This window comes from Triturus cristatus, chromosome 3_2 (genome assembly GCF_964204655.1).
Source record: "Triturus cristatus chromosome 3_2, aTriCri1.1, whole genome shotgun sequence".
Taxonomy (NCBI): domain Eukaryota; kingdom Metazoa; phylum Chordata; class Amphibia; order Caudata; family Salamandridae; genus Triturus; species Triturus cristatus.
The window spans coordinates 950487480-950501615 of record NC_140584.1 but is presented as its reverse complement, the minus strand read 5'-3'; positions in this window follow the sequence as shown (position 1 = coordinate 950501615).

Sequence of the window (14136 nt, the reverse complement as noted above, 5' to 3'; positions counted from 1 at the left end):
CCAGGAGGAGCTGAGCCGCCGGCCTGAGCCCGCCGTTGCCAGAGCGGGACCTCGAGCCAACCTTGTCGAGGGAGGGCCGAGTCCCACTGCCTGGAATCCACAAAGATTGCATCGGAGGCCCAGGCCGCACCCCCCAGGTAACTTGTGTCGACGCCTGGGGCGGGGTGCGGGCTCGGAGGGAGACACTGTCAACCTCTCTCATTCCGGCAGCACGAGCCTCTGCTTCAGCTCGTATCATGGCCCGTACTTGCCAAGGTAGTGGCAGTACCGGGGCCGGAGTGCAGAGCGGCACTTTTTGTTACACCATACCCGTGTTGGGGGCAACTGTTGACAGAGGCTGACTGCGAGTCATCACGAGTGGCGGAGAGACCGCCGAAGGCACCGTGATCGGTGCTGGAGTGTATTACACATTGCATGATTTCTGCATAACAAACTACTTGATTGTCGTATTACGCATTGCATTATTTCTGCATAACAAACTACCTGATTGTCGTATTACGCATTGCATTATTTCTGCATAACGAACTACCTGATTGTCGTATTACGCATTGCATTGTTTCTGCAAACCGAACTACCTAATTATGGTATTACGCATTGCATTATTCCTGCATAACGAACTACCTGATTAGTGTATTGCGCATTGCATTCGTTCTTTATAACGAGGTACCTGATTGTTGCGTTATGCATTGCATTATATTTACATTGCAAAGTGCCTGATTCTAGTGTTAGGAACTGCATTATTTTTATATTGCCAAGTGCCTGATTCTAGCATTACGAACTGCATAGCATTGCAGTAGGACTGTAGTGTAACGTTTAAAAGTGCTCATTAATTTCGCCAGAACTTACAAGGGCTAGTTGGCCTAACAACCGTCCAGAAGGAATATTACAAATACGCATACATTGGATTTATATTGTGTTGTCTTATCGTATATCTTTTTATATAAATTTATACTCGTTTTTATGAAACTCGTGTGGAGTCCATTTGTGGTGTCATCATTGGGTTGCTGTGAGCGTGATTGCAAATACTTTACACATTTGCCTTGAAGATAAGCCTGGCTGCTCGTGCCAAGCTACCAAGGGGGTGAGCAGGGGCTATCTCAGAAGGTGTCCTTTCTTTCCCTGACGTAGAACCGAGGGTCCCTATTTGGCCTAAGGTACCTACCTCAGCCAACCAAGGATCCGGGGTCTAACAAACCCCTGCCCACCCCTGTGATTTATTTCTCAATCAATATGGTCCTGATGAAAGTGGTTATAATTCCTATCCACTGAAACATGCGTTGACCGACCATATGGGAAACCGTCCTAAGACAACACACCAGTGGATATTCTGGGGCCCGATTCACAGAACTAACTTAAGACAAAATCCTAAACTTACTACCATTTTCGTATTCACAGAAGACACTTACTCATTTTGGTATTCACAGAAGACACTTACTCACTTCGGTATTCACAGAAGTTAGGAGTTCTAACTTTAGGACTCCTAAATGCCTTCTGTGAATATCGAAAGTCTTAAAATTATGAGTTTTCTCAGTTTAGGAGTCCTAAAGTTAGGACTCCTAACTTTACTACTACTAAACTGAGAAAAATCCAAATTTTAAGACTTTCAGTATTCACAGAAGGCATTTAGGAGTCCTAAAGTTAGGAGTCCTAACTTTACTACTACTAAACTGAGACAAATCCTAATTTTAAGACTTTCGGTATTCACAGAAGGGATTTAGGAGTCCTAAAGTTAGGAGTCCTAACTATACTACTACTAAACACAGAAAAATCCTAATTTTAAGACTTTCGGTATTCACAGAAGGCATTTAGGAGTCCTAAAGTTAGGACTCCTAACTTCTGTGAATACCGAAATGAGAAAGTGCCTTCTGTGAATACCAAAATGAGTAAGTGCCTTCTGTGAATACTAAAATGGTAGTAAGTTTAGGATTTTGTCTTAAGTTAGTTCTGTGAATCGGGCCCTGGAGATTAAGACAAACCACATAATTGTAAAAGAGTGTATGTCATATGAAGAAAACAGAAGTTTCCCACGGAATTTGATTTTTTGTGTGTGAGTGTGCTGCGTGTGTGAGAATGTTCTGATTGGTGAGAGTAACTGCTTGATGGTTGTTAGTGGGGTTACAGTCAATTCTTATGATGTTTATTATTGAATTTTTTATGTTAATTTATTCTTCTCACTTAGGACGAACCTCCATGCAGACAATGTTGTTTTGCTTTTGTGAAATATTATATGGTGTTTATCTTTTTTATTAAAATAATGTGAATTAAATGTTCAATTCTGTCCAGATTGAATTGGTATGAACAAAATATACAAAAAGTTAGAAAAAAACTATTTAAAAAAATGAATGTAAAATAATCTGTACTAAAGAAAAATAAATGTATTTTTGAATAATTGGTTGTTGTTAAGCTTTGTGCTGTGGATCTGCCTTGAGTATGAGCCTATTGGAGGCCGCTTAAAAACAAATTTAGGTCAGACAAGAGTTTTTTTGATAGCAAACCTTCCTGATACAAAGCCATGTTGTTGTTCAGAGACTAACATTGGAACGAAAGGGGCAAGTCTTATCGCTAGGACGTAGCAAACCATTTAGCATCTGAGTTGATCAAGGAAATTGGTTGGTATGTCCTCTGATGATGGCTCACCTTTCTTTAGAGATATCATATAGTTCGTTTTCTTTTAGGAGTCAGGGATTTCCCCACCATCATGAATATGCTGTGCGAGCTTTAAAAATCCCCTAGCTAATAGGTCCTTAAATACCTTATAAAACTGTAAGGGAAGAGCGTCCTGCCCTGCCACCTTGCCTGAGGGGAGAGCTGCCAAGGCTGCCTCCACCTCATTCGTAAAATACTCCCCAAGGTGGGGCGGCCTACACTTCTGTATGTATGTCATAAACTCCGATTGGCAATCTGCATAAGGCTAGAAGTAAAGATCCTGATAAAACAGGGAGACCTGCTCAGTAATGGAATCAGGGTTTGTATGGGAATGACCTTCTCTACCTTTGATACATTGTATCGTACATTTGGACTGCCGATCCGAGATTTGGTGAGCTAAAGCTCGCCCAACCCTATCACCATATTCATATTGTAATGCTTTAATCTTGGCATATTTATTCTCTGCATATTTAGCTGTGATCTGCTCGTTCAGTACCTGCCCTAACACAGACCGTTTTTCAATTAGTTGTAAAAAGATTACATGTTCGTCAATGCCACCTTGAACAATTTCCTGGGCATGAGAAATTTTGAGCTGTAGAATTTCTTGCCGCAGTTGACGTGCTTCATCCAGACCAGTTTAGTTTTGTTTAATGATATACTGTAGTGTGATACCACGAATATAAGCTTTCATGGTATCTCAAACAGTAGGGGGTGTTGTTGTACCTATATTATTGCTAAGAAATTCCCTTAATAAACTTGTAATGAACTCAGATAATCATCATTAGTCAGCAATTGAAGGGGAAATGAAAACTTAGATTGCCTAGCTTGTATATTGATGAGACAGAATGTAAATATAAGTGGGTTGTGATATGACATGATTCTGGGGCATACTTCTATTTCTGCGCTTCCTAATAAAGGTCTCCTGGTGAGAACCTTATCGATCTTGGAGTACTGCTTATGTGGGCATGATTAAAAAGTATACCCAGGGGTAGCTGGATATAGAACCCTCCATACACCACATAGCCAATGAAGCCGGATCAGCTCTTTGATTGGTGCCCTAGTCCTAGTCATATGGGCGATATGTTTGTGATTGGATGAGTCAATACTATAATCCATTACACAGTGACAATCACTCATAACTGGGCCTCGGCAGTAAATTCGGTTCTGCTTGCGGAATTTGCGGTATTTGGGTAATTTCGCGTTCCGCAGAGAACACGGAGTAGCCCAAAATTATGCGTTCCGCGATTTCGCGGAATTGTTTGCTTGTTCGCGTTCTCAAAATGTGTGTTAGTGAGATATTTCCCCCCGAGCATGCAAACAGCGATCGTGAACAGGCAAAAAGCATCACAAACAAGCAATTCAGAGTGTTTTTGCCGTTTCATGGAGCTTTGCGGAGCGCGACTACGCGAATTCCGCCCACCTCATAACAATCAGTTCCCCCACCCAGTCTTAGAGCTCTAGAGAGAGCATGTCCAATATCTCCGGATCTTTATTGTTTGGCCTATAAAGTATACATATGAGAAATCTCTGGGAATACAATAATAATTGAGCAAGCACCATCTCCCTCTTGGATAGGCTGCAGTTTTCAAAATGTTACATTGAAAATTCTTTGCAGATAGTAAAGCAACACCCGAATGGAAACCGTTTGGGAGGTGGTGCTAATTATGTCATAGCCCAGTTGCTTTAGTAGGAGATGATCCTTATACACTAAGTGCATCTCAGTTAAGGCTAAAAGATGTGGTCTATAAGTCGCTATTTCCTCCCTGACCAACTGCAGCTTACATCGTGAATTAAGGCCTGAAACATTCCAATTCATACATTTTATCCTAGCTATTATTCTAATAAATTATACTGCCTAGTCCTGCAACCTCAGAGCCACACAAAAAACAAAAACAAAATTGGTGTGTATACTTTAAGAGATTTGAGAAAATTCAGACTTATTTTACTCCCTCTCCCACCCTTGATCATAATATAAGCTGTTCCCTCTGTCCTTGAGGGATATAATATTACCGCCCTCCCTGACCACCTCTTCCCCCCCCGAGTCCCACCCCCCACAATAGTGAAATGCAATCATCCCAACCCTCTGAGCTGTTGATGCCCTGATAGCTCTGATGAGGGCGTGGGATCAATGCCGCACCTGGTTTCTCACCAGCCCCAGCACCTAAACAGCAGTAAGACAAACAGAAAACATCAAATACCAGATATGCAAACAGAAACACATAGAGAAAGAAAGAAAGGTTGTAGTGGGAAAGGACAAAAGAATCAAGTAGAGTACATCCATAAGATATCTATTGTTAACAATTCTAAATGGAAGAACCCTTGAGGCGGGTCAGAGCCTGCGAGGCATCAGACTCACAGTAGTACATCAGTACTCTGCCATCCTTAATGATCTTGAGTCAGGCCGGCTCTTGGAGGAACACCTGTGCCCTGATGGCCTTAAAGGGATCAATAAATTGGTGCAGCTTCCACCGTCGATCCATAGCAGATTTGCAGAGATCTCAACGGGCTAAAATCAACACCTGTGCCCTGATGGCCTTAAAGGGATCAATAAATTGGTGCAGCTTCCACCGTCGATCCATAGCGGATTTGCAGAGATCTGAACGGGCTACAATAAATGTTGCATCTACCTTGACAGGTATAGTAGGGCACGCATTAAGAGAGATTGCCTGTCTAAGAAGAAAGTTTTCAACATAGATAAAAATTGGATGAGGCGCCATGGGCTTGGAGTTATCCACATTGTGCTAAAGAGGTGAGCATGTTGAATCTGAGAGTCCCAGTCCATTAGTTCTGGGAAGGCTTTGCCAAATAGTTGCAAGATGAATTGACGAGGGTGACCCCCCTCCCTTCCTTTTGGTATTCCAAATATCCTCAAGATATTTCTCCTCTGTTGGTTCTCTATATCTTCAACCTTATTTTGAAGGTATTCCAACTGTCAATCGTGATTGCCAATTGATTTAGCTGTAGCTGTCCTACCTTCTCAGTGTTGGAGATACATTGTTGTAGCTCAGTAATCTCTGTGGTGTTTGTTGTGTTGATCAGATTGTCTGCCCTCGACTGAGCGTAGTATGACTGTACCTTGGATGCTGAATCTGTAGTATCTGCATAATTTCTGGTACGATGGTTCTTGAAGGTTTTCCTCTGTGCCGGTTTCCTTATGAAGTGGAGCAGCAAAAAGTTTGGAGAAAGTGCCACAAGTTGCATCTGAGGGTGATTGTAGATGAGGAGTATAGCAAATAAGAGGGGATTGTTTTTCTAGAGGTCGCTTGTTCTCAGCAGCACCTGCCTGAACTGCTGACAAACAGGAGATAAGTGCCTTCATCTCACCCTTAGATGTAACCCAGTTCCTGAGTGGCCTACCCTTTGCCCTGGAGGCTCCTATCTTGTTTGTCTGCTGTTGCCTCAAAGTTTTGCCAGTTTGGTATATTCTGTGTGGCTCCATAGATTCCGCTTACTATTACCCCTGCTGTTCTAGCCAGAATCGCCCCCCCTCCTCATGCCTTCCTATATAGCAGCCAGCACCATCCTCGGCACCAGGGCTAACAGTAGACAAATTGAGGGGGGGCTCATAGACACATATCTGTATATCCAAGTCGCCGGGCTGACGCCCTAGCCACCAGGCATTTGATTCCAGCAGGCTAGATCTACTATCACAATTTAAACCCCCAGTCACCACTTCCTAATCTGCCACAGAATCTGAAACAGTACTCACAGATTTTGCAGTACAATCCAACACCTGATAATCTGCCACAGGGATAAAATCATCATTCGAGTCAGGGGGCATGGTGCATAACATGTTATGTGATCCATGTTGGGGCTGGGAGCCATTAGCTTGAGAGACAGCAAATAAATCCACAGGCTCTGTCTCGCAACTGCCATATTCTTTATCAATATCTAAGGGACTGGAAGAGATTAAAACATTCCCTCTGGCCATGGCTACTGCTATCAATGCATCAACTAGTGGGGATCCTCCTACAGCCGGCTGTTCTTTCTCTGCATGCTGTAGATAATCCTCCACTGCTCCAGATTGCAGCAATTTCAAAATCTGGTGCCCAACATGCAACTTAACTGGAGAGAGACCTGTTACCTATGAGCTGACCTCTACATCCTTATTGCTCTCCTGTTCCTGGGCATTCAGATTGTGTCCCTTAGTAGCTCCGCAGGCTCCTCGCCCCCCACACATCACATTTCTGTTTTGTGGTGCCATGCTGTTGAATAAACTTAAACCGTTCTGAAGATAGATAGAGCAAACTGCAGATTCTCGTGGCCAGCCAATTAATCTCCAAAAACCTTATTCCCCCCAGGGCACTATTGATGCAAAGCAACAGCATCCATACATAAACACAGGTGCCGCTGCTAGATGCCTGCGACTATATACAGCAAGTTCAGTGGGGGGCCCCTCCCTGCCGAGAGCACTCTGTTCCACTCACCGGGCCAACAGAGCACCTGGTGGACAAGAGTTCCCGCAGTGGTGATTGAGAGCACAACGAAGCGCACGCCGCCCACACCTGCCTGAGTCAATCCGCGGGCTGGAGCAGACACCCACCAGGGACCAGAGAAACCAGAGAAGCGTAACAATGGTCCGGGGCCAAGGCATCTATGTGCAAGAATTCTCCCAACTGAATGGCATGCACCTGCCGAGCTGAGCTGGGAACTGAGAACTGGTAAATCCGGTGGCGGTCAGGAGCACGGAGGAGAGCACACCTGCATCGGAGCGAGTCAACCCATCGTCTTCCTTACCCAGTTTCGAGACTCCAGCCCATTTTTCTTTTTTATTGCATGAAAAAAATATGTATTTTTTGAAAAAGGAGAATGCAGTGCCACATTAAACACAAAATAACACATGAAGCCAAATTATTTATACCTCAAGCTGTCGTGATTTACTAGCTTCCCTAATGTATTCCTCAAGCATAAAATGTATTTGGAAATTACTGAAAGACACAGAAAAAGATTTAAGAAACAACAGTGGTTTTGTCCACCAGTATTTCTTCATGCAGCCCAATGTGAAGGATGTAACTGGCATAAATTGTTCCATATTATTGTTAATACAATTTGATTAGCATCACTTATAAGGAGGCATTATCATTCACTATATCATGGAGACGTTTTTTTTATTGAAAAACAATTTTCCATGTGTTCACAATGATACAAGCCTGCAACATCTTGTTTAAAAATGAGTATATTTGTATTTTATTCCGTAGACTATGCATTGCCTCTTCTGTTTTATACCTACAAAGGATTTGTTTCTTTAACTCATCAATACTTAAACATGATTTTCAAGTAAGTTCTTATTTAAGTAACTTACATTAAGCTCAATCACAAAGGATCGCGTTTACTTATCGATGAATTAATCCTCAAAGAAAGTAAAACAGGGGCATGGGCAACCGCCGAAGAACATGACTGCTTTCTAAGGTGGCTCCAACTGAGTGCGCCCGCTTTTAAACTAATCCACTAAATTATCCGGACGAAAACTGTCAAATACCACCAGTGCTGAGTCTGGAATAACCTGCTGACTTGAGTGACCCCTCGCCTACCTGAATCCGGCTGGCGGGGCTGAAGCTGGCCGTCGGCGAGCCCGGCACACCTCCAAGTGGTGATTGAGGTGGGGGAAGGGCGAGCAGGTCCGACACGCGGAGGCCTTGGCATCTTTCATTTGCCAGCCTTGGAAAATCCTCTAGAGCCTGTGGAAGCCTGAAATGTGCCGAGGGCAGGGGAGAACGTCGAGGATCCTCCCCGGGGCTCGAGGACGTTGACCAACCATGCTGTGCCTGGGAGGAGCCCTGTGGCTGGGCGGCTCCGCTGAGGCGATCCGTAGACTGTTACCCGCTGATAACTGAAGGAGACATCTGGAGACTGGCGGGAGGCGGACCTTGTGTCCCAGCCGTGGGAGCAGGGGCAAGGACACCTCCATGACTGGTGTGTCGGTGCCAGTGCAGAGCGCACCATGGCACCTGGGAAGAACCGGACATCCCTGGTCTGATCGTGCCATCTGGACTCGGGGAGCTGAGCTGGAGCCTCGCCCCTGGCGGCCGTCTCAGCTCGCAATAACCTCAGGGGCATAAGAACTGTAGGGGCATCATTTTGAGCCCTGCTTGGCTCCGACCTGATCCTCGGTGCGGCGAGCCCCATGGGGGCCTATCTATACCACTGGAGAGCAAGTGCCCCCCACTCCCCTCGGCTGCTCTCGAAGTATTGCGGCCCACCCTGCAGAGCGGTTGTGACTGATCAGTGGCGTAACGAAACTTGCGGGGGCCCCCCTGCAAAGTGAATGGAGGGGGGCCCCCCAGGATCCAGAACCAGTGAGGAGCTCTCAGGCCTGCCAGTGCATAGTGCCAGAGTGGGCCTCCTGGAACTCTGGGGGGGCTATTGTTACGTCACTGTCCCTCCTGATATGTATAAACTACGCGTTTATAACTGTAAACGCAGGTTCTGAGGGACACAGGGCAACCCCATTATATTGAATGGCCTCCTCACATGTAGGCAAGCACTAACTTGCACTCAGGCAGAGTGTGGGTTCTAATAATGACCTTCTTCACAAATGTAGCTAGAAGACAACACCCCAAACTAAGGTAAGTTCAGCTAAAAAGATAAAAAAGACTGTACTGTAAGACTGGAATCATCTGCCACCAATCATTAGTACTGTCAATGCTTGGGTATGGGGACAGCAGTCACCTGCATTAAAAGGAGTACCACTGTTGTCACCACAAAGCCACAACAGTCTGGAATTCTGCTAGTGAGCAGCACAATATAGTTATGTTAAGGCAGTTGCCAGAAGACTTGTGCCAATTATCTCCTGTAACAGGAGGGTCTGATGGTTTGAAGGCATGTGGCAGAGGCAGCGAACCTTCATATCTGTGAAATGATGGCAAAAATTAGATAGCACAATACACAAGCACCCTCAGGTGCAAGCAATCACACAGCTGACTCAGTGAAAGTGCTATTTTCGCACTGTGTTTATGTCACATTTGCAGGGATTGCTCAAGGTAAATGTCATTTTGCACAGTTTGATTGGTGCAAATGCTAGTCCAAATGTGCTCTTTCATCAGATCAGAAGTTAGCAGGCAATGCACGTGACATGGCCCCTGGTGTATTAGTGTACCAAATATTTAACATACTTCCACATAAGCAAAGGATTCACCTGGCATCCGCTGAATCGTGGTCTTCCTTAGAACTAGGTTCAGCTATACAATAAACCTGCCATTCACCATCTCCACAAGGATATTTTTACATTCTCTTCTGGTGTGTTACGTTTATGCCATTTTTCTCATCGATTCTTTTGTTGGCGAATCTACGTTTCAGATTCGCTGTATGTTTCTTTTATTTTGTACCTGGTAAACAACTCAGTTGGGGCCACCGAGGAACAGGTGAATGAATGATTTATAAAGGAGGCTGGTAATGATGAATGAAGATGGCTGCAGGCAGAGAAACGAGGTTTACTGCGCATGTGAGCCCCTGTGCAGAGGAGGGTAAACAAATATTAAATTGGTCATTTTGAACACTCAAGGCCAAAAAGACGACTTACTCTAGGTTCACAAGTCTTTCACAAGCAGTAAGAAAGAGCATACACTCATAGAAAAACTTTTAAATTCCATTACATGCCCAACCGTTAGCCATGCCCGTTGGCTACCTGGTGTACCCCAACTACTTAATGCCCCCTAGCCGCTTAGATGCATTACTTTTGTTCTCACACAAAAGCACTGCTTAGACCTAAAGTTACAGAAAATGTAGTTAATTTCTTCTTTTCCTTTTTTGCCACAAAAATACTTCGCAAAATCAGACTCGCAACATACTTTACAGAACATGCACATGACAAGGGCCCTTTGTTTGGTTTGTAGCTTACGCTAGCATGGCATGGGTTAAAACCATTTCCTTTTGTGAACACTTAACTATGAAAATTGAATTTCCCTTCAACGTCACTCTCTTGGGCCGAGCTATTTTTATGCTTCGCTCTAGGCTGAAGTCGCAAGGAGCACCTGAAGCATATAGTTCTAGGACCATGATGGCCATTTTATCAAATTATTCTCAGAGTATGCGGCCAAATAAACACAAGGCTTTAGCCAGGAGTGTATACTTTGGGGGCACGCCCCCCAGAACTGACAAGGAAATGTTCTCGGGTGGAGTAGGGACAAGTTGGATGTGGTAGCTTGCGAAAAAATGCAGTGCAATTGGTGATGTGGGTGGTAAACCGAATTATTCTTTTTATGCTGTTAGCCCAAGAGGTTAAAGTTGGAGACAAATATTGCATTTTAAAGTATGTTAGTCAAAACTGCACTTATTGTAAACACATCTTTACATGAGGGATACAATATTCGCCATGGAATCTGTTGGAACAGGAATTTCTGGTGTTGCATATATAGCATGTTGGACTAGTACACTGGAGTACAATTAACCAGAATTTGAAGTCAACGTTGCATGGGAGTTGGAATAGACTTATGTCATACTTACTGGCATATAAAACATTACAAAGCTCATTGAAGCAGTCAAATTAGTTCAAATGAATTTGGGATGAATTCAAAGACAGCTTTACAGTTGCAGAATCCCCAAAATGTTATTTGAGAATATTTAAGGCACATTTATAAGTGCAAAGTGTAAGTAACACTGATGAAAACTCTAAATGAAAACATAACTTCATAGGTTCGGGGTTTCAGTTAGCATGTACTTCAAGGAATCTAAGAGTAAAATATAAGTCAAATTGAGTATTGTAAGCAATTTTGTCAAAAAGCGTCAATACACACTGGTTATGGTTTAATATCAAGCCCTGAGTTCAACAAATGAAATGTTTGGATGTAGTTCACATTAGTGCCAGCTACCCACTGACGCTCAGTGACCAAAATGTCTGTAAAAAAGCCAGTAGGAACAATCATTTCCAGTCCACAAACAGCAACAGAAATCTGTGCCTTTCCGCAACTATCATTATTATTCCGAAAAAAGGTGCTACTCATCAATAAATTAGAGCCCGATCAGTACCCAATAGATCACCCGCTGCACAAATATAAAAATGCAAGGCCTATGGCCTGCTCCAAAATAGCCACAAACAGAAATACTATTTGTATGTTCTCACTTTTTATCTTTCCTCATTCCTCTTTATTTGTAAGAAGTGCATACCAAACTGATAAACAAACCCGGTGCACTCGATATAACAATCTTCTAAATAGTTGGAATAAAGATTCAACAGAGAGCGGTAGTTTAAGGATGGTACTGAAAACAGAAAATGTTTTAATCCAAAATGCTAGAAAAGGGATAATGGATGTGAAAAAATTGCCCTTTTTGTATGGTTACCCCCATTGTTTCCTGAAATGTATTGTGGGTTATAAGACTCTGCACACTGTGGCATTTCGGTTCTGTGCCCAGTGTATGTGCTCTGACCCTCACAACATGTTGAAATTGGCTAAGCCTGATTGGTTTATTGAACCTTTCTATGTCTATAAGGTCATAGTACAACGTGTGGGAATATACCTACGGCATTGGAAGTTGAATGTCACCTGTAGACTGCAGCACATATTATGCATAGTTTTAGGCCTACTGCAGTTGCCAGACTGCTGCAATGTAAAACCTGCAATGAGACCTAATAAAATAGCTTTTTTGATAAATAGAAACCTCTTTTTTAATTATGATAGCATTGTAGCCCACAAGGAAGGGTGCATAGCATTTAAAAGAAGGACATGTAGAAAATAAACATTACCATCTCCTAAAAGTTACAAGGACTAACAACTATTTCACTGTGGCAGGTCTAGCTGTACTACGTAGAAAACCATAGTAAAGATCAAAATACTAATACTGCTATCTCTAGAATGGAACAAGCTACAAACAAAGTAAACAACTATTTTAATAGTTATTAAAAACCCAATGGTGAAGTCAGTATTTTAATAAATAGGGAAGGTAACTTTTAGAAAGTTTTCTTTTACCTGCCTTAACTGTCAGAAGACTAATTTGCATAAGCCAAAGCCTGTGCTCAAGCCTGGGAAAGGTGTAAAATGCCTCCAATAAACAAGCAGTAGACTGACCTGAATGGGCATAGATGACACCTCAGAGCTCAACTGAATATGCCAGGTGGATCTGTGGGCATCATGATTACACCAAATTGTCAAATCCAGCTTAACAGATCTTTTGAGCCACATGCAATATTTTGGGCACACTGGACAGGGAGAGAGCAGGATGTCAAGGCATTTCCTTTGTATCCTTTGTTTGGTTGCTGTAGGGCTTAGCTTATGCCCTACCAGAGTTTTGTCTCTGGGTTGGTTGTGGGTACAGTGCCTGCCTCAAACTGGATTTTCATGGTAGATGCGGGTGGGCACTTTGATTGCCATAGTACACTCCCCACTCACATCCCAGCCTCAGGGCCAAGTTTAGAGTAGTCTAAGACACCATTTTGGATTTGCCCTGACACATTGCATTTTGGGCCCGTTTGCAGTAAAGCAAACAGAAATGACTGCAAAAGTAGGTAGGCAGGGGCTTAGGAGGCTTTACTGCATTGGTCATAGAGGAACTACGTATGTCTTGGGGTGTCACACACACACTCAGACAGGCTGGTGAACCCTACAAAGCTGGACCTTTGCCCAGCCTTCCTCAGAACACTGCTGGACTTGCAAAAGAATTTCAGACGGACCAAATTTGCTGCACTTGGCATGTGTGATCTGTGAGAAGGACCTGAGAGGGTTGGACCTCCTACCAGTCGATCTCAAGGATCATAGGGCTGATTCCTTGGCTGGGTCCAGGAACAGAAAAGGTTAAAGGGGGCATTCCTGAGAAGAATTCCAGTGACCAATGGCACCGGACCTGTGCCAGACTTTGATGAGGCCCTCTTCCTGGTACTCTGAGACTCTCTAAGTGCTCCCGCTGAGGTCCTGTGAGCCTTAGAAGTGTACTTCTGTGGTTGTTTGGGCACCAAAAGAAGATTGTGAACTTTTAATAAGTTTTGCTTCAGAGCTTCAAGGATATCGACTGCAAAGGGTATCCTTCTGGCTGTTCCACAGCATCACATTGAGTTTCAGGTTTGTCCTGCACAGAGGAGAGTTTTTCCTCAGAAAAATGACAAAGTCCTTTTTCAGATTGGAACTTTTTTGATCTTCTCTTCTTCCAGGCTCTAGTAGGGACAATCTGCTTGTTATATCTTTCACGCTCTCCATCGTGCTTGGCCACAAATTGCACCTAGGTACCCGTCTACCGTGAACATTGGTTCTTTGCCCTTTTGTCTCGACTTTCACTTAGATCATTGAAAATTCATATCTATGTTATTGGATTTTTGTAATTTTGCTTATTATTATTTTCCTATTTTTATAAATTGGATTGTGGGATTTATCCTTTTTTGTTTTCGACTTTTAAACTGTTTTGGTGCTTCTAAATGCTTTACACAATTTCTCTAAGTTGAGCCTGTCTGCTCTGAACCATAGCTACCAGGGACTGAGCTCAAGATTACATTACTGAAACCTTTGACGAGACCTAACAAGTTAGTGACTTCATTACTTGTGGTGGACTACCATGCACCCCCAATTA